Source organism: Rattus norvegicus, chromosome 14 (genome assembly GCF_021556685.1).
Source record: "Rattus norvegicus strain SHRSP/BbbUtx chromosome 14, alternate assembly SHRSP_T2T, whole genome shotgun sequence".
NCBI classification, from domain to species: Eukaryota; Metazoa; Chordata; class Mammalia; order Rodentia; family Muridae; genus Rattus; species Rattus norvegicus.
Window position 1 is genome coordinate 104223622 of NC_141547.1, and position 27926 is coordinate 104251547.

Consider the following 27926-nt stretch of genomic DNA (forward strand, 5'->3'; position numbering starts at 1 on the left):
TATAGATGTCTCCTGAGAGGCACAGCCAGAGCATGTAAAATACAGAGGCAGATGTGAGCAGCCAACCATTGAACTGAGAATGGGACCCCCGTTTGAGGAATTAGAGAAAGGATTGAAAGAGCTGAAGGGGCTTTCAACCCCATAAGAACAACAATGCCAACCAACCAGATCTCCCAGGGACTCAACCACTACCCAAAGATGATACATGGACTGACCCATGGCTCCAGCTGCATGTGTGGCAGAGGATGGATAGCCTTGTTGGGCACCAATGGAAGGAGAAGCCCTTGGTGCTGCCAAGGTTAGGAAATGTCCAGGGGGAGGGACTGGCATGTGGATGGGAGTGGAACACCCTTATAGAAGGAGGGGAGGGGAATGGGATAGGGAGCTTATGTCTGGGAAACTGAGAATGGGAATAACATTTGAAATGTAATATATATATTTTTTCAAAAAATCAATAATTCACATAATATTCTGTATAGTTTACTTTCCCAAATGAAAATACTGGCCCTAAAGATATTAACTCACAAACATTGGCTAGTAATACCTGGTAATACTTTATACCATATGGTTTAAGCACCATGATTTTATTATAAGCACAATTTAATGTGATCCTTTACAATACTAGATCTTAGATGATCTTACTCAAATACATAAGATTCAAGAAAAACTAAGACTAAAAATCATTAAATGATTGGGTATATTCAATGAGGTTAAAAATCTCATACATGCAGCTGACTGAGACAGATGCAGATACTTACAGCCAATCATTGTACTGAGGTTGGGGTCCCTATAGAAGAGTTAGGGGAAGGATTGAAGGAGCTGAAAAGGATGGCAACCCCATAGGAAGACCAACAATGTCAACTAACCTGGACCCCTAGCAGCTCCCAAAGACTAAGCTACCGACTAAAGAACATACAGGGACTGGTCTGAGGTCCCCAGAACATAGGCAACAGAGGACTGACTGCCTTATCTTGTTCCAGTGGGAAAGGAAGAGCCTAATCCTGTAGACACTGATGCCCCAGAGAAAGAGGATGCCTGGGGCGGTACCTTCTTGGAGGGGGAGAGGGGAGGGAGGAGGTGAACAACTCTGGGAGGGCTGGACTGTTTTTTAATGAGTCTCTGTAGTATCAGAGACTTACTCTACTACAACACTTTAAATGAAGTACCAAGGCATCCTAGCTCAAGTTAGGACCCAGTCACAGAAGCATCAAATGCATCAATCTTTCCTAAGTGGCAGTTTGGAATGCAAAACTCCCTATAAAAAAATAATCAGGCAAACAAAATACCAGAAAGCGAGACATACATAAGTCACTTCATTTTCTATTCCAGACAACAGGTACTGCTCCAGTCTGGTGGTGTTCTTATTCTCACGTATCGGCAAGGACCAGAGTAAAGTTATCTCCACCCTCAACAGAGAGGTTTGCTAGCCTTTTATTCATAGTGAGTGTGTGTGTGTGTGTGTGTGTATGAATGTGTGTGTATGTATGTGAGTGTGTGTGTGCATCTGTGTGTGTTTGTGTGTGTCTGTGTGTATGTGTGTATGCATGTGTATGTGTGTGCATGTGTGTGTATGTGTGTATGTGTGTGGTGTGTCCCTGTGTGTGTGTATGTGTGTGTGTGTGCTGTGTCCATATGTGTTTGTGTGTGTGTGGTATGTGTATTATGTGTGTATGTGTGTGTACCTGTGTATGTTAACATGTGTGTATGTGTGTGTGGTGTGTCCGTGTGTGTGTCCGTGTGTGTGTGTGTGTGTGTGTGTGTGTGTGTGTGTGTGTATGAATGTGTGTGTATGTATGTGAGTGTGTGTGTGCATCTGTGTGTGTTTGTGTGTGTCTGTGTGTATGTGTGTATGCATGTGTATGTGTGTGCATGTGTGTGTATGTGTGTATGTGTGTGGTGTGTCCCTGTGTGTGTGTATGTGTGTGTGTGTGCTGTGTCCATATGTGTTTGTGTGTGTGTGGTATGTGTATTATGTGTGTATGTGTGTGTACCTGTGTGTGTTAACATGTGTGTATGTGTGTGTGGTGTGTCCGTGTGTGTGTACCTGTGTGTGTTAACATGTGTGTATGTGTGTGTGGTGTGTCCGTGTGTGTGTCCGTGTGTGTGTGTGTGTGTGTGTGTGTGTGTGTGTGTGTGTGTGTATGTTTTTCTACTAGAATTATTTTGGGAGAACTATCTATATACAATAAAATGTACAAGCCCTTAGGACCACAGAATCATAACACACAGTGGGTCTGCCAGCTATTTGTGAGTCCAGAACAAATTTGGCAAGAAAAGTACCAGAAGTGTTTCCTGCACACATGATCCTCCCTGTTCCTATCCCTACCTTACAGGCTTTACTCAACTTGACCTTATCCCATCTTAGATGACTTCACCCCAGTTCTGCTTGGTATTTATTTCTAACTTCATTGGGATCTAACATCTATAAAATAAATTTGAAACTTCTTTAAATTACTTTCAAAATATACTCTGTTAGCATAAAGTTGCATAATTTCAATAGCTACATTGCAAAGTGTATTTTAAATTTTCTCCCTCTAAATGTCCTCCTTCCAGCTTGAGAACTCACTTCAGGTTACACTCCTGGGTTTGTGAAACTCACATCACAGTAGCTTTTTAAATTGCAAAAAGGGAATGACCCCTGATAGGAACAGAAACCAAGATGGTGGCAAAGGCTCTTCCCCTCCTGGGACTGACCATGTACACCAACCACCTCAACGGTCAGGGTGACGACTACTTGGACTTCTTCTTCCTTCCTACTCATCAAGGTTAAGAAACAAACAAAATCAGAGCAAAGCTGATTTCAGTCCAAAAACCTTCTGAGCACCCACACTGCACAGCCCCCTTGTTACACAAGGAACCAGAAGTTGAGAGCTCATGAACTTGGTAGCTGTCCCAGTTAGTGATAGAGCGTGGTAGGCATGATCTAGCCATATTTGTGGATGCTGTGGTCACGGGGTGGTGAGTAAGCAGGAGAGTAAATGTCTGCAGATACATGTCCTAGACTGAGCAGATACATGTCCTAGACTGAGCAGATACATGTCCTAGACTGAGGTTGGTGCTCCACCTGTTCACTGTTGTCCCAGCTAGACGAGTTTGGTGTCAGAGAGAACACTCTACAGAGCAAAACCAAGGCTCTGTTCCACTTGGGAGACAATGTCCCTTTGCCCTGTTTGTTTTTAAGTGAATTAATAATTTTGAGAAAACACTATATATTTACCTAGACAATCTCTCTCTCCTCTCCACTACGGACCACTTGCAAGAGTCGAGCTCTTGAGAGACAAATCCTCAACACCTGGGAATCCAGCTTTGAGAGCCTTAAGGAAGACATTGGGGATTCGGACCCAGGTCAGAGACTGAGTCTGTTCCAGTTTTTCCTTTGAAAGCTTCCAGAATTTACTTGACGTTCTCAGAAACATCCATTCTGTCGGTGGGTCTGACGTAACATACCCTAGTTATTACTCAGCACAGTGTGTCTACCCCTCCCCAGAACATTCCGAGCTTCATTGTCTGCTCTTTACGACATTATCTGTCACTGCCTCAACCATCCCATCCATAAAATGGAATTAATAATTCCTGCCCTCATTTACCTTGAACAAATACTGCCAGGGAGAACGAACATATAAATTAAATAGCTTGCTGCTCTTTGGAAGAAAGTTGCCTTAGAAACACAGGCTTATTATTTCTCCATAGAAAAAGCTAAATATATTAGAGTTTGCACAATGTTGCTGGCTGTGATTTTGCTCTTTTTAACCCTAGGCTGAAGGACTACATTAATTCCAGTCCCTAGGTGAACCTTTTATTCCATTTTCCACAGGAGGAAAAAAAAAGTTACTTTGCAAAGAAAAGAAAGAAAGGGGGAAAAATGCAGTATTCCCAAACCTCATTTAAGGAACATTCTGTTCTCCAAATTACAACGCAGCAAGAAGGCGAGTGGGAACTTTTAGAATCCTGCATCCAAGCCGGTTCCACACAGCACCCACTAATACAAAATGGCTTTAATTACTTTAATATAAATCCTGGAAATGTGCAGATGGATTGTAATAATTATGCAGAGCTGCGATGGTCCTTTATAGAAACACAGATCCTGCTAGCGAAAAGAAAATGAAAGGACACAAGTTCAACACAATATGTCAGGAAGCGTATCTCCTAAGAAGTCCTGTATTTCAAATGCCAAGCTGTACGTTTCATCTGATGTGGCCGTTGTTATGGAAACTATGCTTTTTGATTGAATAGCAGAATAAATACCTACCTAAAATCAGCATGATGGGCTACTGCATAAATTAAGAACTCCCAAGACAACAATAACTTGGAGTTCTTCCTTGAGATAAATTTGAAAAACACGTGTGTGTGTGTGTGTGTGTGTGTGTGTGTGTGTGTGTCTGTGTGTGTGTGTGTGTGTATTTATGAAACCTAACAAGAGAATAAGTATTTTAGAATTGAATTTCCTTCCTTACCTGGAGTAGGGAGATCTTCACACTGTATGCGAATGGCAGTGTTTCATCTCCCAGACATACTCACTGACCTCCTTTTTCACTAAAGGTTACTGAGAGAAACGATCTAATGCTTTGCCCAAAAGGTAATTTTTTTAAAATAAAAAGTCACAATCCTCCACTCTCCTTCTGAATTAGTATAGAAGAAGACTTGAGAAACGAACGTGGGTTATTATAGTTGTGATTTTTAAATCAAGCAGCTCATATATAAACGTGGAAATCCCCAGGCACGACCGAAAGGTCAGTTAAACATGGTTTTCCTATTTTTATGAGTGTGATATTACACTGTTGCTGATTTCTATTCATATTAACAGGCTTTCATAAATCATAACACAAATACATCTATCTCTCCATGTAGATATAATTTGGCCACTTGCTGACTTAATTAAAGGAATGCTCTAGAAAATAAGGAATAAAGCGTACCGACGTTTGCTTCCTGCTTTTCCTCTTATACAGGTGATGCCGGAGAACGTCAGAGCAACAGGCAGTATCTCACAGACTTCCCCGTAACAGGCATGCATTCGCCCATTGGATCAACATCTTTCAATTTATTAGCATGAAAAGGACACAATTATTTTGGATATGCCTGAATGCAATTTTCATTAACTTTGCAATGATTTATTAACAAAAGTGTCAGGAATGTAATAAAAGCAGCAGGACTCCTTAAAATGCCAAAATAGAAAAAAAAAATTGAAGAATACGCTAGAATTTCCCAACCCGCCTTACGGCACCAGGTCAATAAGGTTGCCTGATTCCATCAAAAGCATCAGCATGGTGAGTGAACTCTGCAATTAACAAAGAGTAAGCACAAAAAATGCTAATATCTCATTTGAATGTAATTATGCACAGATTACTGTTCACTGGAACAAGAAAAGGGATTTTAATTGTCATCCAAAGTTACACGCAAACCTAGATTCTTGTTAACTTTTTTTTGGGGGGTGGGGTTGGGGTGTTCATGTGAGAGTAAAGCAGACAATTCACAATTCCTATGTTCAGGGACATTGGAAAAGGCAATGCCTTTGTTTAAGAGATACAACATCACAAAGTTTTAAAATAGCATCATCCCATGTATATTGGCAAGGTTAGTTTGTAATAAGTTTCACCATCGTTTGCATTTTAATACTATTTGATCTCATTTACATGTTTAAATTTGTTCCTGTAATAAAATTCATTAGTATGTTTATCATAACTACATAATGAATATAGCCCTTATGTAAAATAAAAAATTGAAAGTACATTAGAGACATTACAAGCTGTTTGAAATGACTGTGCTTTGCATATTATACCTTATTAATTAAATTATAAATTATTTATTTATGTTATTTCCTTAATCAGGGGCAAGCACTAGAACAATATTATATTAGTATAAGAAACACAACACAACTCAAAGCTAAATCACACGTGGACCAATTTTCCATACAGAGGCACGCTGATCCATTTTGCCTTGGGGTGGCCAATGCCTCTCCCCTGCTGTGCATCAAGGGCTGCAGAGAGCTGTTAGAAGGAGGCTGAGCGTGGAGCAAAGCAGTGCTTCCTGTGCACGTTAAGAACTTCACTTGTTAGTATAATGTCTCCCTTTGCCTTCTCCTTTTATTAGTATAATTAGATCAGATATGTGATGGAAGCAGGAGCAAATCATTATAGGAGTTAACGCCCTTTTATTTGGAGTCCATGGGTAAGAAAAAAAGTAATCTTTTCTATTATTTCCATTTTTCTTCTGATTTCCTTTGTCAGCAGTGCTAAGGAATATGGGGAAGTGAAGTGAAGGAGTTAGAAGGCGAGAGAGAGAGACGAGACAGAGAGGAGAAAGAGAATAAAACAGCAAAGGTGACAGAGCCCAGTGTGTAGGAAAATAGTCCTAACACTAATGTTGTTTTCCTTGTTTCTCTTAATTGATCTTTATACACATACACAGATACACAGATACACAGATACACAGACATACAGACATACAGATGTGTATGGTATGCTGGCACACACAGCAATCTCGGCACTCAGGGGATAGAGGGAGGGTCTTAAGCCCCAAGCTGGGGAGACCCTGTCCCAAAAGAAAAAGCAACAGAAATCACTTAAATGTGGGTAAAACACGTGAGCTCTCTTTGCACTTCTGTAGAGCTCAGAGGTCCACTTTCTAAGCATGTTTCTAAACTCGTGTTCAATAACTGATTTGACCACAACCCGGCCTCTGTCTGAACTTGCAGCAAGTCTCATCATTTTGGTAATATATACTTCAGGGTCAAGATATACTTCAGGGGACAGAGCTTTGGAGAGGTCCTTCAGGCCTTAAGGAATCAAATATGTGAGGACCAGGGGAGAGGAAGGTCATCAAGGGAAAGTAAAGGGCTCTTGTCAATAAGGTCTGGGTTTTAGTGCAGTTAATACCTACCCACAGAGTCCTACAGTCGATTGGACAAAATGTAGCAGCGTATCTATGCAGTGTCAGGTCAGTAAATATCAATTAGCCTATAACTTTCTTGCAAGAACCTGATGGAACATTCTGATAGACTCTCACAGAACTCATAGAACTCCATAGGCCTGTGTGACATCCTAGAACTCACTTTCGTAACTATCTACCTGGGACATACAGAAACACAAGTTGCATGCTGAGAATGGTACTGTTTGAAGCTAATGATAAATTCCAACACCAATATGTGGTAAATGCACATGCTTCTTAATTCATAGATTTAATTTTATAGTTGTCATCATCTTTTGGTCAGTATGCAATTCCCTTGTTTTTCCCAGTCCACACCACACATTTTGAAAAATAGCGTAAGAGGAGACAGGAGAGTACAGGGAGGAAGGTCCTCTGCTGTGCATTGTGTGGCTTTCTGGGAAATCAGCATACTCAGACACACCCATGAACACTTGTAACACTCAGCTGACACACTCTTCCAGGCTATCGGCCATAAGGCAGAGCCAGATGAACCAACTTCTAGATGGCTAGCTGTGGGACACATAGGACTGATGGGCTCTTGGTCTAAGAATTGTCCATCCTATACGCTATTTCCTTGTGCTTCTATACTCTGTCTTCAGATCGAAAGGATCCAGTTGGGAACCTGCAGGAGTCAAGCTGGGATAGACCGGTACACAGTTTCTTTCTATTGTGTTATGCCGGGACAACTCCTGTTAGAACCATTACTCTATTCTTACTAGAACAAGTCTATAAAGGTAAAGTGAGGAAGTTTTGTTTTCTGTGAAAATTCTTTTGACTGGGAATGAAATTCCCACTATAATTAATTTGATGAATGTGAAAAAAGAAAATTCCAGAAATTGTTTTTTATTTAAATGGAATGTGGCATAGACATGACGATCCTGGAAGACTCTTTGAATTGGAGTTTTCTCTATAAAATAATATGTGGCTACAAAATCCTTGAATATATGTTATGTCCCAAGTAGTGCTCTATACAAAACAGGACTGTGAAACAACACAGTTTCCTGAAGAAGTAAGCCATACATGGAGATGATCATCACAGGGAAATTAGGTTCACTCAACAAAAGGTTTCTATCAAGAGCACGTTTCCAATCACTGTGCTGTTTTCCTGAGGGCAAATTTCCAGCCAAAATGCTTCATTAACAAATAATCACACACCCCCACCTTTGTGCTACTTCTGAATCCAGGGAGTATGAGCTCCACATTAAGATGGGTAAAGGCAGCAGGGGAAAAGAAGGAAAGGGGTAGATGGCCCCACTCAATCATGCCAAGTGACAAAGTGAAAGCCAGAAGAGAAAGAAAACAGAACGTTAAATAATCCTAATGATTCAGGAGGTGAAAACTAGCTTGATATGGTGGCTCATTCCTTTAATCCCAGCACTAGAGAGGCCCAGGCAGTCAGATCTCTGAGTTTAAGGCCAGTCTGCTCTACATAGCAAGCCTTGGCCAAAGAAGACTACGCAATGAGACACTACCTCAAACGAAAAAGAGGGGGTTGGGGTGGAGTAAAGGATAAAGATTCGATCTAGATTTTGACCAGCACGTTTTTTTAAAATCTTAAAATATTAGTTCAACTTACAATGCTAACCCTAATATTAAGCATAAGGGTCATATTTACATAGTGTTTATTAAAATTATGAATAGAAATTGGGAGCCTACAAGGATGAGGTTAAACATTGCTTTGGGGTTTCTACTGACCAGTTACCCAGGGTGATTATACAATAGAACTCCCACAATCTGGTTCTTCTCTTTCTTTGGCTGAGTGGTTTCTAATTTGGCTATAGTGAGACTGGGTCTCACTATGGCCAGGCTGGTCTTGAATATAGTATCCAATCTCAGTCTACCAAATGCTACAATGAAATGTATCCCCCACCTGTCCCACCAAACCCAGTCAGGTGGTCTATTAATACACACTTAGGAAAACTCTTGTGGAATACTAATGAGGAAGAGAAAATGGGAAGTCTTTGGGTTAATTGAAGAAATAACATTGCATGAAACTATTTTTTGAGTTATGAAGCAGAGCTCATACCTACATGAAGAAAGCATGCGGTCGTGTGAACAGAGCAGGCAACCTAACACCTCGTCCTTCTAACAGCTTAGTTAAAATGGCTTGAAACTTTTGATTACAAGTGGAACAAAATCAAAGGCAGAACAACTTGTGTTTGTCAATCACAAGTTGTGACAAATGAGCCCAATCCCCCACAGTTTTCAAGAATACCGATCATTTTTCATGATTTCCCACAACCACTTGAGACCTGTCCACACACAGTCCTAGACCAATAAGTTTGCTGAGCTCTCGGCTCAATTTTTATTGGAAGCCCCTATATTCTTCTACACTTGAACTCACGTTGACTCATGTTGGGTCTTCCTGCCTCCCCTTCATAGCAAAGAGCAACTTCACCCTTTCAGCTATCCAGTCCCAAACCAATGCTGTCCCTGTCCCAGCCTTTTAGTCCTTTCACACTTCACATCTCACCTAGCAGAGGCTCTGAGCACCTCTACCCTGCAGCATCTAAACTCCTTTTTAAAACAAAATTTACTTCTGCCCTTCTCATAGCATTCAGCAGACTCCCAATCACATCCAAACAGAAACCAAAGTCCTTGTAGCGATCCACAGTTCCTGCAAGATCTGCCTGTTTCCTCTCTGCCTCTCTTCCTGTACTCTTCTCTTCATGTTGTTTCTGCTCACACAAGCCCCTGCAGTCTGTTAAATTAGTGTCAGCTGTATTCTACCTCAGGACCCTTGCACTTCCTCCTCTCCCTACTCATTGTGTACCTTCCTCTAGCACTGCCTTGCCAACCCCTTCCTTTTCGATTTGCTTTTCTCCATAGAACATATTAATTGTAATTGCTTTATCTATCTACCCCTATTGGAATTCAAGCCATTTGTAAATTTATTTTTTCTAATTTGCTTTCTGTGATAAATCCAGAGCCCAGAAACTAAAAAGATATTGGTTAATATACATTCTCAAGGGGATATTAGCTCCTTAACTCATTAAAAGAAACCTGAGGCTCAGAAAGAGTAACTAATATGCCATGCAGCAAAGGTAAGAGGAACCTGTACATCTGGATGTGGTGGCACATTCCTTTAATCCCAGCACTTAAGAAGCACAGGCAGGCATATCTCTGGGAGTTTGAGACAAGCCTTGTCTACATTGTGAGTTCTAGACCAGTCAGGGCTATGCAATGACACTCTCTTTCAATAATAATAATATTTTATTTCAAGAAAAAGGATATAGATAATAAAATATTAGTGGATCTTCTGGGATGTTTTATTGTCTCCTTCATATACTGGCTTACACGAAACATTCCACACATTAGAAACATAATGCTTTCCTGAACTTTTAAAGTATGAGATGACTTAAATATTATGTTGTTATCTAATCCATTTTATTCAGGGTCATTGGTCTTACTAGAGTTCATAAACTATTGTATGTAACAACTAGAATAACATCAAATCAAACTTTTAAAAAGTACTTCCTTCAAATTTTAAATAATATTCAACCAAGAATAGAATTGCTTATGCAAACCAATTCCCTCAGTTCATGCCGAAAAAGAAAAACATGAAAAAACAGTTTTAGAGTCCATCATAATTTAAATTTTCCTAATCTCCCTATAACAGGGTAATTGATTTATTCCCCTAACAGAAAGACAGAAAGAGCATCAGAAGAGCTGTTCTAAGGACAAGGAAGACAAGAATGAAGAGGAAAAAGAATTAGAGAGCTGGAAAGATGGAAAGATGAAGAAAGACGGAGGGAAGGAAAGTGGTGAAGGCCAGGGATTGTCCATGTTGTTGCTGGGGTGATGGACCAATCAAACTCCAGCTCTGGGATATCCGACACCTTCTGAACTCCTTAGAAACAAGACATGCACATGGTGCACATGGTGCACATGGTGCACATGTATACATGCAGGTCAGACACTGACACACATATATAATAAAATAAATAAATCTGAAAATCAAACAAGCAACAAAAAAAGTTCTTGTTTGAGGCTGGGCAAGATGGAGCACTCTTGTAATCCCAGCATTTAAGAGGTAGAAGCAGTCGTGTTTGGCTGCATTGCAAGATTGAGGTCAGCCTGGGGTATATAACATGCTCTCTCCCCTTTAAAAGTAAAGTTAAAAATAAAGTGAACGTTGCACCCCACAAATGGATAATAGTCATTCTTATTCAAATCTGCCTTAACAAATCTAGAAAAATTCTAAAGTGTTTTTCACTCGATTTGGGAGGCTTTATAAACAAATTCAACTGAAAGAACAATCTGGAGTTGAGATTCGTGCAGAAGAGACACTAAGAGCCAAGAATTTTAGACTCAATGTTCACAGAAATGAGATGGACAATGTTGCACTCATGCTGCCAACATTCCTGTTACGCCACAGTGAACATCTGAGCATGTCCACTGACTTTTGATTCTGAAATTGACATCCTTTCGTATTATCAGCTATTACATATAACTCTGTGGAAAGTTAGGTCTTGATCAAGTTAGAAATGGAAGTTTTTATGTCTGGGTCTTTAAATAAAATTGAAGGTAATATTTGGGGTAGAGATATCGTATTGAATATAACCCAAGGGAGTAGAGGGTTAGGAAGGCTGCTAACAGGGATGCAGAAGTATAGTAAGTATTGTTAATGTGTACCGAAGGATGTAGAAAGCCCTGTGCAATGGGTAGGCAAGAGTCATGGGATATGTGTGGATTATTGTCTTCCTCTAAAAAACTGAGTTACTTCTAAAGTAAAAAACATTGACTTAGAGACTTAAGTAATAGTAATTACAAGAAAAGTCAGCATTATGACAAGGTTTCAAGTCCAATAACATATCACATTGTTCAAAACTCTGACAGTGATTTTTCTTTTGTTTCTAGTACTAGGGACTGAACCTAGGCTCTCTAAGAACTATACCACCACCTCATTCTCCAGTCATCCTACTTTGACTTTGAAACAGGGTCTCACTGATCCAATCCTCGAACTTGCCTTCCTTCTGCATCGGCATGTAAAATAGCTTAGAGTTCAGGCTGACAAGTATTTCTCAATTCACAAACCATAAATGAAGGAAGGAAGGAGAGAAGGAAGGAAAGAAGGAAGGAAGCTAAATGAAAAGTTGTCCTTTCTGATTCATCCCATTGACTTCTTAATGATCTCATACGTTTGCAGCAAATAGTGTGAACTTGAGTGCTTGTGTGATTAGAAGGTTCTATAGGCCACTCCAGACCTGAGGCAGAATGCATTTCATCAAGATTCATTTGCACACTTAGGTCTGAAGAGCATTTATACAAAGTATCATGAAACACTTTAAAAAAATAAGAGTTATAAGAATTAAAGCACTGTTGGACCAACTCAAAGCGATTGGGCAGAAAAATAGGTTGCCTCAAAACTCGTCATCTATAAAGTCTGTGTCCCTTGGAGACCCTGCTCATCAGTCTTTTTACTACCATTGGGAGTGCAGGCAAATAGTCTTCAGCACACAGCCAAGGCTCCTTAAACATTAACTCAACTAATCAGAAAGCAATGTTCTTTTTTTTTTCCTTCAGCTCTGCCAAGAGCACTGCCATTATCACCTGAATAAAAATAATTTCACCTTCAAGTCTAACATTTAAATGATATAAGATTCCAGTTTAATTAGGACAACAATGTAAAGCCAGCTAAATAAAAAGCACGAACAATTTTCTAATGGATTTGAATTACGAGCTTGTGACAGACCGTGACAGATGACATATTTACTTTTCATGGGAGCTAAGTGAATACCTTAGATAAAATGTGAGCTTAAAAAAAAAACATAGCCAATTTTGAATTAATTAGTGCATTGACAATTTAAGACACCCAATTTCTCCTTATAAAGGGAAATAGATCTGTAAAGCCAGTGAGTTAAAATGACAAGATTCAGCACATTATTGGAACTTAGTACCAAGTTGGGAATTTGACCTTTCTTCAGAAATTGATGTTGTACTGGAGAAGCTATAATCAGAATTAGCTGGGAGCTACTTAGGTCAAGTCTGTGGTGGGGTTCCACTGTGGAGTGTCTGATCCACGCCTGGTCACTAGTGCTTCGCCAGCAGGCAGAGCCAGCTCTGACAACTTCAAATCTGTTGTTGGGGAGTCACTACTCATATCATTTCTGGGCATGAAGCTTTCTTGCTGGCCTGGACATGGATCCCTTCAGCAGAGCGTTTAATAAATCCAAGACCTAGCATTAGATCTAGCATTTTAGCATGACCATCATCATTTCCTTAAGAAATAAGGAATTCAAATAGGAGTGGAGAAACTCAGTGGAAAATGAGAGTGAAAGTGTATGCATGCTTGGAGACATCACAGTGAACTAATGACTAATTACTGTGCAATTGAATACTAATGGAGAGACCCATGAAATCAACATGAACAGGAAATGAACTCAATATGACCAGTGGTTCTACAATTAAAATCAAATAAATGCCTCATAATAGAAAGACTTAAAAGATATGGCTACAGCCAGCACAATTATTCTTCAGGTTACATACGCATTACGAAAAAGAAAAAAAAAAAAGAAAATAAGCACAATGTGAAAAGAGAACTATCTGGCTTGATATCTTTCGAAAAGTTAATGTGTATCTGAAACGTGAATTATAGTATTGTAATTATTTCCAAATTAAAGTATGTAAAACTAGTTCAATAGCAAGGCGCTTATTAAAGCAAATCAGATAAACACGGATTTCAGGAAGGAAACTTGAGAGGTTAACTTTCTGGGACTGCCTAATTAATTAATTATCACTCTGAAATGTTTAACTCCTTAGGTCTTGGCAGCCCAGTCAGAAAGCGTCTGACAGAAGCCCCGGGATTTGACAAACAAGAAGCAAAGAAAACAAACAATTTATTAAAGACTTTCACCCTTAAGCCTGAAGAGCAAATAGACGTTGTTAAGACTTGACTATTAACTTTTAGAACCACTTTTTAAAAATAACGGTGCACACGTTTCCTTCAGCGTTGTTCCATTTACTTCCTTTTCCACGACCCAATGGCTGCGGGAAGCAGATTGAAATGAACTGCAATTCTCATTCTCTCTCTCTCTCTCTCTCTCTCTCTCTCTCTCTCTCTCTCTCTCTCTCAAAAAAAAAAAAATCTACTGGGTTATCAGCTGTGGCTCTAATCAAGGACCTAATAAGTCCATAATGGCACTTTGCTTCCCAGGAGAAAGCCCTGCTTCTCGTCAGGCCGGAAAATACCCCTTTCGCAAGGTGCAACCAAGAGCCACAGACTCACTGCAACAGTCTAATAATTTGATTGGGAGCCCTTAGGCAGGGATAACTTAGATGACAATTAGAGAGCCTTCACACTGGTGCTAACATCTGTGTGCTGAAACGCTGTATACTGATTAAAGGTTTTTAAAAGAGAACTAAGTACTTCTCCCATTAGAGATGAGTTGAGTTCTAATGGCCCTCGTCCTTGATATGTAATACTTCAACGTTCCCTGCTGGGTTTCCTGCTCCTGAATCCACAGAATGCAAAAGCTGGCTCATCACCAACTTAGAAGTGTCCAACCCATGGCTCGGATGTCAGTAGGCGGAAGGGCACGGTCCTGGGAAGGGGAAGAAAGCACTGTTCACTTTGTTGCCCTTCCCTGGTAGATTTCCCCTGAGTTTGTAGCTACATAGATGAGGTGCTTTTGGGTTTTGTTTTTCTGTTAGAGGGGGATGCTAAGAAGAGGGTCAAAACTCAGAGAAATTGCCATGGGGACACCAATTAATGGAAGTCACCATGAATCGGGGCATGCACAGCACACTTCTCAGTGTCCTCCCTGCCTTGTGATTAAGTGAGTCGTGCATGCAAGGAGAGCAGAGTTGGGAGGCAGAACAGCTCTGGAGCTCTCACAAGCCCTTGCCTCTCCTCTCCTTCCCCTCCATTCATTAAGGCCCTTTTCAAGCACATGGCTGCAGCAGATGTCCCTGAGAGAACATTTTGTTTCCCCCCTGCATCTCGGCTCAAACACCTGGGCTCTGACATGACGTCCAGTAGAGGCTATTTTCTTTTTCCTTTTTTAAACTTCCCTTTTATTTGGTTTGCATACAAGGCTAATAATGAGGTTTAAAAAACTATACACAATCAGCATACAATTACACTCATCGGGAGCCCGACATGTAATTTCTGATAAACCCATATAACTATGAACAGCGAAAGGAACCACAGAGCGCACACAATGTGTGGGGTCATCAGAATACAATGACAACACATTCTCTGCGTCATGTCTTGTTGCATGGTATTAATCAGTGCAAACATTGTTTGGGAAATGAGAGGGGAGAGAAAGAGCAGTTTCCCAGCTGCTAGTGCTTTGTCATCAAATGTGATCGTCGGTTCCATCTCACAGAAGAACTTCACTCATAGAGCCTTGGACCCAGGAGTAACTCCTGAGGAGCTTGCAGGAGCTGTTCAGAAAATGCCGTAAATAACAGATCCTTCTTCATAGGTGCAACCAGCTTGGTCATTTCACAAAAGATGTGTCTTGGATTATTTCCATAATCCCCCACATTTAGGAAATATATTTAAACCTTTTACAGCTCCAGTCGGTGGGCATTGAGTACCCACACACATTAAATAATCAGTGTCATCGGCTCATCAGAAGTTACAGTTTTGATGCTCAGTCCCTACACATTGAATCATGATTATTTCCCTGTTGCTGTTTGTAGGTAAAGAGTACGACAAGGTTTCATTAAGAAAGAATTATCCTGGCCCATAACATGATAGCTCAGGTCACCGAGAAGCACAATGCAATGCTATTGTCAATACTATTGATATGTCTCAGGAAAAGTGAGACTGGAAAATGCAGAAATGTCACCAGCTTTGTCTTACCGTCGTTTTAATAGAGGGTAGCTCGACCTGTATGGGAGGGGAGGGGTTGACTACTTCAATTAGGTTTATGCTATTTTCAATAGGCTCTCGAATGAGAGCATTTAGCTGGAAAGCATTTCCTGGCTTTATTATTACTATTGTCATCCTTAAAATGCATTCTATTTATTTTTTTTAATTCACCAGGAGGGGTGGAGGAATATGGGAACAATAAAGAAAACGAACCAGTAACATGCCCTTGGGGACCAATAGTAAAGGGAAAAGAATCACAGGGGAAGAGAGGTGGCAGATGAAAATGAAAGACGTATCTTATTAAACCATCATAATTAAGAAGTAATAGGTATTCATAAAGAGACCCAAGACCAAAGTCCTAAAGGTGTCCTCAGTAGCGAGATCAAATGTTGGCTAATAAGAAGTAATCAACAAATAATCTACATTAAAAAGCCATCGGAACCACAGGAAAATGAGAGGGCAGAGACCTGCCTTGTTGCCGTCCGCCCCCTGCCACTGTGCACTGTGGGTGGACCTAAACTGAAGCGACTATAGGAAGTGGAAATAAGGGACAGTTCCACAGCACAGCACTTCAGGCAAACACAGGTAAAAAGCGTGCACCCAGTGCCCTGGCACCTGCGGCTTATATTATGGGATGGCCTAGGCTGCAAACCTTCAGATAACAGTTGCGGCCAGAGGACCAGGGGGATCGGGCCTGAGGAGAAAACTGACCCCACATCATTCATTTTGGCACAAACCAGGAATTAATTTGATAGATTTTTTTTCCCCTCCCTTGTTCCTGTGCTTTAAGTTAACTGGACCTCTGAGCACTGAGGAGACAAGGCTGAAGGGAAAGAGGACTACGTTTGGTCCTTGGACACCCCCTAGTGTCTATGTGAGTATGAACACGGCCGCCAGGCACGTTCTCTGCCTCTCTTGTACTGAACAGAAAGGACCGAACACTGAATGCAAAGCAAAGGCTGAAGTCCCAAGATGCCACAGGACTGGATATCTGCTCTCTGGGCCGCAATGCCGATGTCGGAGCCCCAGCTCACTTCTGATACTTCCTATAGCAGCAACTTCTTCAGTGTGTCAAGAATCAGTCTAAAGAAAATATGGAAAAATATTCCTGCAGCCAGAAAAGGGCCTATAATTTGTTTCCAAATTGTTAAGAGATAGATCTCAGAGTTAATATAGTGGATGGAAAATGAAAAAGAGAGATGGCGGGAAAGAAATCTGTTTGGGAGGACCTCTGGCCATCTGTCTTTATACAGATACCTTGGGAATGTTTGCAGAAGCACTGTGATGTATTTATGTCTGCCCCTGCGATTGGATGTGAGGTCTGAATAAAGCCCGGGAAGACAGCTGGCCAGTGTTCACAGTCAGCGGTTCTCTGTGCGATGTTTCATTCGTATGATGAAGATATAATTTAAAAGTGGCTCGGAAGCGCTTCGGTATAAGTGCCTTTGAAGGTTCCTGTACAAATTGTGTGTGACTCCCTTTCCATCTAAGTAAATTAATTTTTGGTACCCCGTGGTTGTCTATGAGCTAGGCTTTCTCTGTTAACGTATTGTTGAAATTATGAAATATTAGCATGGGTTTCATCCACATTCATTTCAGAAGTGTAAAGGAAGTCAAACGCTATTATACATGGCTCTTGCAAATGGCCTTGACCGCCTCCCAGATCTCTCCACAGTTTGGGGGGGAAATATTCCACATATGAGTTAATGAAAATCCAGGAGACTATGCATTTTCCTAATTTTTCTAGCATTTTCTAACAACTGGTTGAGGAAAGCAAGAAGTCATTCTGTTGAACACTGAAGACTATATTTTCACAGTGAAGGAAACGTTTTCTTCATGCATCTGGGCTCTATCACCCAGACTAGATCCGAAGCCTAGCATGTTAGAGATGAGCATCCTTAGAGAGCAGTACCTTGTAGACTGTGAGAAAGGGAGGTGTCAACAACAGCTTAGCCTATGCCACAACCGCCCTAAGCCTGTGAACGAAACACTTCTATTTTTTTTTAATTCCTTCATAGAAAATGCTATTGTCTTATATACCAAGCAAAGATAGCCATAGTTCTGGTTACAGCCCACACAAAATAAACTTACTTGAAAAATGAATCGGCGTATGAGAACAAAACCTATATAATTCTCTTGATCTTCAATCCCTACGCCAATGTCTGTTTTAGAGATTATGGCCCCTGACAAATCTGCTTAGTGAATTTTTGGCTGACAAACTTGGCAACACGTATACTGTCTGAAATACACTCTAAAGGCTCAACCTTTTTATAATAGCTACTTTACATAGCCTAGTAGGTTTCCCTTTAGGACACCAATTAGACTTTTTTCTTAAGTGACAGTATTAATTTTTGTGATTACACAGAGAACCGAGATTTATGTTTAATACGGTGGGCCCTTCTTTTAATGCTTTTCAAGGAGATCAAACACTTTGCCAACAGACGGGCACTGCAGCAGGGGTGATTACACTCATTTTTCATGTAATTGGGAGTCACCATTTGGTTGCCATATTTCACTTGCTCATTGACTCATCATATAATCCTTTATAATGGGGGTTTGTTGTATGTTGGGGAAGGACTGTGCCAAGCAGCCAGGAAATAAAAAAACAGGGCAATCTCCCCCTGGCTGGTGGGAACATGAGGGTTTCTAACAGCTGCCCAGCCATTCAGACTGCAATACAGTTTCACTTAATAAAAGTGACCCGACATACTGAGAAAAGGGGTTCAGTAGGCTTGAGGAGAATCTGTGTTTTTTTTTTCTTGGAAGATATCTTAAAAACTGGTTCTACTGTGCACAGTGAGAACACAGTCTTTAAAAGCTGAAAAGCCTTAAGTGCTCATTAGAAATAGGAAAAGTCCCTTTGTCCCTTCTCATCCAGCCAAGACCTGAACCCCAAATAAATGTAGCACATTGGCCCTCAGGTGCACGTATTATTATAGCTTTAGTTTCATTTCACATTAGGTCCCCGTAGTTAGCACTAAGTCATCAGCCATGGCCCTGTGCGAACTTTCAAATGCTGGTTGCGACTAGTTCAGATGGACATGGGCACCTGAGATCTGAGCCCAGTTCTGTCTTCTTGGGAACTGGTCTGTGAACATAAGAAGGTCTCAGTTTCCCCTAAACTTACAAGCAGAGAAAAACATTGCTCTTATTCTTGGGTTTCCCTAAGAAAGAAGAAAAATAAATAACAGAGGGAGTCTGAAAATATTTTATGATTTAAAGACTAACTACAAGGCCTTGCAGTGTAACTTGAAATGATGCTTTCTGTTAACACTCTGCCGTCTGTGAGCCAGTGAGGTTGGCACAGCCATCTGTAGTGTGCAATTTCTTGACTCTGTGTGTGCAATTTCCTTTGGAATTTTCCAAAAGTATTAGAACTAAGCTGCTCATTTCTGTGAGCAGTATCAGATGAAAAGCCTCCTTCTTAGTTGCGTTTGAATGATCAGTAACTGCTTTCTTCCACAGGAAAGCACTGGCAGCTATGTTGCCCAAAAACAATAGCTAAGGCTGGATACACTGGACCTAACTCTGAAACACTGTCTGGATGAAGACCATGGACTTATGTCTCTCTGCCAACTTGTTGTTGTCTGTTCAGTGGTACTGATAGAATTCAGGAACTGCTACATAATAAGCAAGCACTGAGTTAATCCTTAGCCACAGAACGTTCTTGTGTATGTACGTATTTAGAAGTGATATGTGTATACATGTGTGCATTGTGTGTGAGTGTGCGTGTGTGTGTGTGTGTGTGTGTGTGTGAGTGTGTGTGTGTGTGTGTGTATCTCCCTCCATTATAGCTCACCACCTTATTTGGGGAAAGACAGTTGTTGTGGATTGCCCTGGAGCTGTTTGTATTTTGATGCTGATTCCACTTCTCCCAGAAGGGCTGCCTGGTCATGAACTCAGGACTCAGGTGACTCCATCAGAAGCTTCTCCCCATTTTAACTTGTAAAATAAAGACAAGAGCAGGTGATTGGGCAGGGGAAGGGAAGGTGGAGCTGAAGAGTGGGGGAGAGGGAGAGAGAGGAGTGAGAGGAGGATGTGGTGGAAGGAAGAGGGAGCTGAAGCACATGGCCTGGAGAAACTGCAAGTTATAAGGGATCTCACAGCTGGGGAATAAAGTAGTGTAATGGTAAATCTGCCCAATCCAGTCGTGCAGCTTGTATGCATATTGAGTTGGGTTTTCTTTGCACAGGCTTATTTGGGTTGGAAAATTTACCGAAACAACAGTTCCTCACTGTACCTAATGTTTCTGCTACATCAGCTGATCAACAGGCCCCTGAGAGCCATCATCTCCACTCCCTACTCCCCTGAGAGCCATCATCTCTACTACTGTGCTAACTACTGCACCCAACTTTTGCAAGGGTGCTCTGTGCATTGGAATTCAGTCTCTGATCCAGCTCTCCGGCTCTCCAACTTGCTTTTAAATGTAATCATCTAAATGCCACTCCACAGCTGGAGCATGCTCACTGTACTTAAAAGATCTGAGATACCTCTCGTGTGTTACAAACTAACCCTCCGGAGAGGACCACTACAGGTTAGAATGAGTTAGGTATCATCAATACATCTTGCACAACCTTAAATACGCTTAAGAAATAAACAAAAGCCTAGAGAAACAAATATTTGCTTAATCAAGTTTAACTTTTGTGATACCAAAACAAAACAAAACAAAACAAATGAATCCAAACAACAAACAAACAAACCCTAGAAAATAAGACCTTCCTGTTACAATTCAGGAATTAGTGTATCTCTTCCGGTATTCCTTCCCTATACCTGATGTTTAAATTTACATGCTGGCTGCTTTCAAACTCCTCTTCCAGAACTCACTGAATAGCAGACCATGAGGAAACAAGACAGTTGGAATAACTCAGACCTAATTTCATCTAACAATTGCCTCACTTACTGAGACAGAATGCCAAAGACAACCTCCCCCATGGTAACTGAAATTTTAAGCAATTAAACATCTAACTTTATACGCTTAAAACTTCTAAGTACTGAGGACCCCTTTACTTGTCAAAGTCCAGTTTGTCCTTTTACATAAAAAGTAATAACTAAACAGTTGTATAAGTAAGCCTTTAGAATTAGATCTAGAAGTTCGCTTCATAAACTATAATTAGCTTTTACCTTAATTCCTCTGTGAAACTTAGCTCTACTACTTAGATCAGGGGGAGAGCCTACTTTTTTTTTTTATTTCTATATATTTTTTTTTATTAACTTGAGTATTTCTTATATACATTTCAAGTGTTATTCCCTTTCCCGGTATCTGGGCAAACATCCCCCTCCCCCCTCCCCTTCCTTATGGGTGTTCCCCTCCCAACCCTCCCCCCATTGCCGCCCTCCCCCCACCAGTCTAGTTCACTGGGGGTTCAGTCTTAGCAGGACCCAGGGCTTCCCCTTCCACTGGTGCTCTTACTAGGATATGCATTGCTACCTATGAGGTCAGAGTCCAGGGTCAGTCCATGTATAGTCTTTGGGTAGGGGCTTAGTCCCTGGAAGCTCTGGTTGCTTGGCATTGTTGTACTTTTGGGGTCTCGAGCACCTTCAAGCTCTTCCAGTTCTTTCTCTGATTCCTTCAACGGGGGTCCTATTCTCACTTCAGTGGTTTGCTGCTGGCATTCGCCTCTGTATTTGCTGTATTCTGGCTGTGTCTCTTAGGAGCGATCTACATCCGGCTCCTGTCGGTCTGCACTTCTTTGCTTCATCCATCTTGTCTAATTGGGTGGCTATATATGTATGGGCCACATGTGGGGCAGACTCTGAATGGGTGTTCCTTCAGTCTCTGTTTTAATCTTTGCCTCTCTCTTCCCTGCCAAGGGTATTCTTGTTCCCCTTTTAAAGAAGGAGTGAAGCATTCACATTTTGATCATCCGTCTTGAGTTTCATTTGTTCTAGGCATCTAGGGTAATTCAAGCATTTGGGCTAATAGCCACTTATCAATGAGTGCATACCATGTATGTCTTTCTGTGATTGGGTTAGCTCACTCAGGATGATGTTTTCCAGTTCCAACCATTTGCCTACGAATTTCATAAAGTCGTTGTTTTTGATAGCTGAGTAATATTCCATTGTGTAGATGTACCACATTTTCTGTATCCATTCCTCTGTTGAAGGGCATCTGGGTTCTTTCCAGCTTCTTGCTATTATAAATAAAGCTGCAATGAACATCGTGGAGCACGTGTCTTTTTTATATGTTGGGGCATCTTTTGGGTATACTTTTTGTCTGTTTGTTTTGGCTATACTTGTTGTTGCTTTGGTTTTTTGATTGTTTTTTGTTTGTTTGCTTTTCTCGTTTTTTGTTTGTTTGATTGTTGTTTGTTTGTTTGTGAAGATAGTTCCAGTCTGTAGCCCTGGCTGGGCTAGGGCTCACTGGGATCTGCCTGTCTTGGTCTCTGCCCCTCCAGTATTAAGATTAAATGCCCCTGCACTTGGCACACTACTCGTAAGGACTTTTATCCCATTTCTTTTTTTTTTAATTTAATTTTATTTTTTATTGGATGTTTCTTAATTTACCAGCAAGACAAATAAACCCAGGAAGGACCAAGTCATAAAACAGACTGAGCAGACTGCACTTTTCTCAATGGGGAAAAGTCAAGTTTGTCCATTTGTTTGTTTGGTTTTTGTTTTGATTTGTTTTATCAGAGTCACATTTGAAAGTACCAAACATTCAAGAATCCTTCCCCCTTTCAGCTCTACCTTGATGGGATATACATTTCTGTCTGGTGAGCTACTGTGTCTCTCAGTGACACCTACCAAATCATGAAGCAAAAAGCATACACATTTTCTTATATCCCTGCCTCAAAACAGTAACTCATCTAATTCCCTTTACAAATTTGCTTCACTTTTTTTTTTAGTTTTCTTGTTTCCTTTTCTTTTTTAGAGAAAGAGGAAGGAGCACAGAGGCAAAGGGGCTTTAGGACTATGTATCCTCTGGTTTCCCTTGGAGTTTAAAATCATAAACTACCCACTAGTGTGAATTCTTAGGCACAGCCTGTCATAAGCACTGCGATAATTAATATGATGGTATACTGTAAATGCCACTGTTGTTAAGGCTGTTATCTGGGTGATTGCTGTTGTCTCTGACAATGCTATTAATAACATTACTAGGTTGATAACGATTCTAACAAACACTGTTAAACACAAACAGCACAAGGCACTGCCTCGTATGCAGGCTGGAAACACGCCCTGGACAGGAGCAAACAATCGAAACTTCCAGGGCAGCACGGTGCACAGCAGAGTACACGCTGTCTAGTGAATAGGACTGAGGGAGCCATTGCCAAGGTAAAAGTGTTTCTGTGGACACTCATCATACAAAACGTTCCATCAGGGGTGAGATAGGACCAATGTTAGTGAAAATAGGAAGAAGCAAAGATTTCAATTTTTAGAATTCATATATAAATATATATATGCACATATATACATATGTGTGTGTTAGCAACCATAAACCAATAACTTGGAAAGAACTTTATTTCCTTAATCTTATTACAAAAGTAATAAACTTAATTGTAAAAAAAAGGGGGAGGGACAATACAGAGTAGCATAAAGGAGAAAATAAAAAGCATGTGTAATACCATGAATGGATGGGTAATTTGGGTAATTTAAATTTTGAGTAATTTATTTTGTAATGAGAAAGAATCCTGATTAGAACAATTTATCTAAGTGCTTTTCAAATATCCCATCATAACCCATTAGTGGAAGGTACAATCAGGGGGTTTATGCTCAACATCCTTTTACAAGAAAATGGAAGTTTTTATTGCATAATAAAAGTTTTCATGGAACTTTTAGATAGATAGATAGATAGATAGATAGATAGATAGATAGATACATACATACATACATACATACATACATACATACATACATAGATTATATATATATATATATAATGCTTGCAGGTATACAGTTATGATATAACAGGAATTTCTAAATGTAAGTCACAGACAAGATTGGTTAAAAACCTTTGACATGATTTTAGGCTACATATCTGAAAAATGAGAAGGCATTTATGCAACATTTTAATAATATGCTATATTTTCTGATATACTTAATCTCGGTGAGAAAAAAAATCTTTGCAATGCTATCTTATTGGGTTACTAATGGAATTATCAATTGCCTGCACTTGGCTGCACTGATGTGTACCGGATGCCATTAAACAGAAAGACACACTGCTGTCAACTTTAGCGAGCTCACAAAATAGATATTCATCAAGTAAGCAAGCAAACTATTGTAAACTCTCAGCTGTGATAAACGCCATGGTGCTCACAAAGTCCATAACAAGAACAGAGCCTAACTTAAGCAAAAAGAAAGTTCAGAAAGTAACTTGACTTGTTCAGCTTGGAGTCAGAAACCCTGGCTGAGGGCTGTGTGGGAGAGAGAAGAGCACAGACAGACAGACAGTGGAAGTGAAATCAGGTGGGGTTACCTAGAACCCCAAAATGTTTCCTAGATGCAGCACAGGGGTAGGAGTTGATTTGCCTCTGGAAGAGATCTCTGCTGGTCACCTGACTCAGATTCCAAATGCCCAGGAGGAGGAAGCTGCAGTCGCTGATGTTGGCACACACTGATCAATCATTCATAAACATTTATACGTGGCCCTCTTTGCAAAGCTCTGCCATCCCTCCTGAACCTGGCTTTGCCAATTTACCATGTGACAGTTGGTTTTGAGTCCTTGAAAGGCAGAACAGACGTCTAAATAAAAATTCCCTCTGGATGTTACTCACTCTGGGTTTCCTCTAGTCCCACGAGAAAGCGTGCTCTGAAAGGTAAGCTCGATGGTGCCAAAGCCTATGAGTGCAGAAACGGTGCAGGTTTTAGGTAACTATGCTTCAGCACGAATGTAGGCAGGTAGGATAGTCCATTTTGTACTGGTTCTAGAATATACGGGAGACTGGATGATTTATAGTCATGAGAACATCATTCCTCAGATCTGGAGACAGGAAGATCCAAGAACAAGGTGCAGGCATCTGATGAGTGGCTTCTGGTTGTGCTCACATATGTGACAGAAGGAAGCAAACTCATCCCTCTTATAGCGGCATTAATTCATTTGTGAACGCAGAGTTCTTATGACCCAAACACCTTGTAGGCTGAGCACCCCAATCCTGCACTACTCTAGCTTAGTAGTTTGAGAGGAGCTGCATTCAGAACAAAGCAGAGCATTGCATGATCACTCATATTCCTTTATTGCATACTTCCTCATTTTTAATAAAGAGTTCTTGTGGGACAAGAAGCTGAGCAGACCTGGGGGTGGGGGTGGGGGTTGCTTAACTTTCTATTCGAGTGACTATGCTTCCACCATGGTACTAATAACTTCATAACCCACCACTGTTCCTTGTAATTACCACAGCCTACTACACTCTCTGTGCAGTGGGGAAAGAACTAAAAATAAATAAATGCATCATCCATGTACTGGCAAGCACATTTAACTGATTGGCTACAAGTATGAATTCTGAAGACCGGATTAGAGGTCCATTTTAAGCTCTTGTTCTCTTTACTCTGGAATTATTTTGCAAGTCATTAGATATTCAACATTAGGACTCTTTAAGGAAAGTTGATTTCTAAAAAAGGAACATGTTTAATTTAAGCAGATAGTTCTGAAAAGCTCAACCATCTTAACTATCACAGCCCAAGCAGAAAATAAAATAATAAAATAAAATAAAAAGTTACAGTAAGTCTCCTGTTTGCTAATGGACATGTTGCCAAACTGTTTTCCAAACCTTTGTGTTTACACACGTAGATGCTTCTCCTAATGTTGGCCAAAGAAGTTTCTTTCTTCAGTGGGCATCAGTTAAGGAAGAGACTCACAATGGTCAAAATACTGATAAAAGCGATCGCTGAGTGCTAAGCCCCAAATCTATCAACCCGCCTTGCCTCAAGCTTGGTCGGCATTGGAACATTATGGAGGCTAGAGTGGAGACAATGGAATTGCTGGGGGAGGAAGAGTGGTGTTGGCAGGTGACTTTGCGATGTGCGTATCACCCGCCCTGCACAAGACAAGACCAAGCCAACACGGTCAAGCAGGACTTCAGCAGGCTTTAGTACTAATACAGTTGATGAATTACAAAATACCAACTACAACAACAAACACACAAACAACAACAACAACAGCAACAAAACACATTTCTAAAAGCTTTAAAAGGAGAGGACCTGAAAGTAGGATGAGGCCATATTCGGGGCCATCTGAAGCAAGTAGGAGGAGAAACTTAGGGATGGATAGAATCAAGATCCATTTTATGCATGTATGAAATTGACGAGGATAAATATTTTTAAAGTATGTTAGGTAAATTTGGTCTTGATAATATAAATTTACTTGAAATCTACTTATACTGCCCAGCTTTGCTTGTATCCCTCCACACATTAGGTATAAACTCATGCCGTGGTATACAAAACCACAAAAATCTGGTGCTTGACAATTTTCTGGCTTTATCCCACTAGATCTCAAGTCTTATGTTCTGGACATACTCTGCCACACTTAAACACACACTCCCACTCACGGTGTGACCAATGGCTATTCACGGATCAAAAGCGGCATCTGTCACTCCCATCCTGAATCAGAGTGTTTCTCCTCATCTTTATGTTCGTTTAGGAACTTACACGTTCCAACAATACAGTGATACATGCCTCCCCAGTGAGAAGGCCCTGGCGTTGGCTGTACCTCTGGGTAATACTGACCACAGTTTATAACTATGGATAGTTTGTGTGGATTCTGTGTTTAGATTGCTTTTCTCTAGGAAACTGTCATGTTCAATTCCTTCATAATATGAATGTAGACTTCTTTATGTATCCATAGAATATGTGTGCTTTTGTCATAGAATTACTGTTCACAACTTAACCTGGCACTTGTCATTTAATCTTCCCAAAATTGATTTTATCATCTAAAAATGACTACAATGCTGCCCTCCTTATGTACTACATCTAGATTCTCAGAGTACCCTATGTATGTGTGTATACATGTGTGTGTGTGTGTGTGTGTGTGTGTGTGTGTGTGTGTGTGTCTCCTGGAATAGAGTGAAACTAAGAAATGAACTCAGTTTTATATGCCTAATCGCCTGTGTATGGCCTCTGTGCACATCAAAATGTGTTTTAGCACCGTCCAAAGTAAAGAAATGCTCATTGGTCTGGCATCCTCTGCCATGAGTTTACTTCCCCATCCTACTCCCCAATTAAGAGAAAGCTCATTTTGAAGCTTAATGGAGAGTGTCGCAGGTTCATCAGAGTTCAAATCAGCAGTCTGGAGTGAATCTGTAATAATCCATGACCACGGACCAGTTTGTATGTTTCCACTATTAAACTCAAGAATGGCTATGTTTAAATGAAATTTTGCAGGTCATTAATCCATTCGAAGGCCTGCCTCTTTGGGCTGTTCAATTGGGGAACAGTGGTGGTCCGATTAAGTGTGGACCGTTGTAGGCGATGCTTTGGTAGGCTGTGCACGGCTTATGGGTTTATGAAAGAATGTCGAAGTAGACTAAGGGGAAAGCCACTATCATCTGTCTACATCAATCAGATTTGGATGATGAGATCTATAGTGGCTACCTGTAAAACACCAATCCTGGAGAGGCAGGGACTTGGCTTTATTTTTAACCTGTGGACATAACAGCTTTAGAAGAAGGGTTTTGTATGGAAGGAGGCAGGGAATTAAGAGAGGAGGCAGAAACCGAAAGGGGCAGCTTAAAACTTCCTAGCATCAACATTTCAGCAAGTCAGCCTCAAACTGCTTGCCTCCCATCAGTTACAAACATGCCAGACAAGCACCCTGGGGCCCCAAATTGGCCACAAAACTGAAGGACAAGTTGAGGCCAGTAAATACAATTAACTCTGACGTCCTGTCCCAAAGCTAACGAGAGCTAAAATAAACTCACAGCAATAGATGTGGTAAGTTTGAGTCCCACAGCCTGTAACTGCAGAGTGGAGACCAACCCCGGGAAACTTGGCTACTGCTTCCTACCAGGCCTATGGCGGAGGCACATGAGGTCTAATGTTCCCATCTCCTATCACGTGAGCAGAATGCTCATCTCAGCAGACACAAGCTACCCCCCACAGCAAGCATTCCAGTGGCTGTCCTGCTTCCTCTGGCTCTAGTTGCGAACCGCAAAATATCCGCTCTATGGTGGATGCTGGGAATGTCAGTTTAGGAGGTGTAAGTGAAATAAGAAACACCATCCGGACCTAATATACTGCAGAAGACAGAGCA

At 40.8% G+C, this 27926-nt stretch overlaps 1 protein-coding gene and 1 long non-coding RNA gene across 5 annotated transcripts in view; one reads left to right on the plus strand and one right to left on the minus strand.

Moving 5' to 3' along the window:
- Positions 1 to 5163, plus strand: part of LOC148001494 (uncharacterized) — a 31226-nt gene extending 26063 nt beyond the window's left edge. Inside the window, exons 2-4 of the long non-coding RNA XR_015637206.1 lie at positions 1330 to 1418; positions 3261 to 3345; positions 4947 to 5163. This is a non-coding gene — a long non-coding RNA (uncharacterized LOC148001494). The remainder of the gene's footprint in view (positions 1 to 1329; positions 1419 to 3260; positions 3346 to 4946) is intronic.
- Positions 1 to 27926, minus strand: part of LOC100909672 (uncharacterized) — a 550676-nt gene that overhangs the window by 397692 nt on the left and 125058 nt on the right. The window lies entirely within an intron of this gene.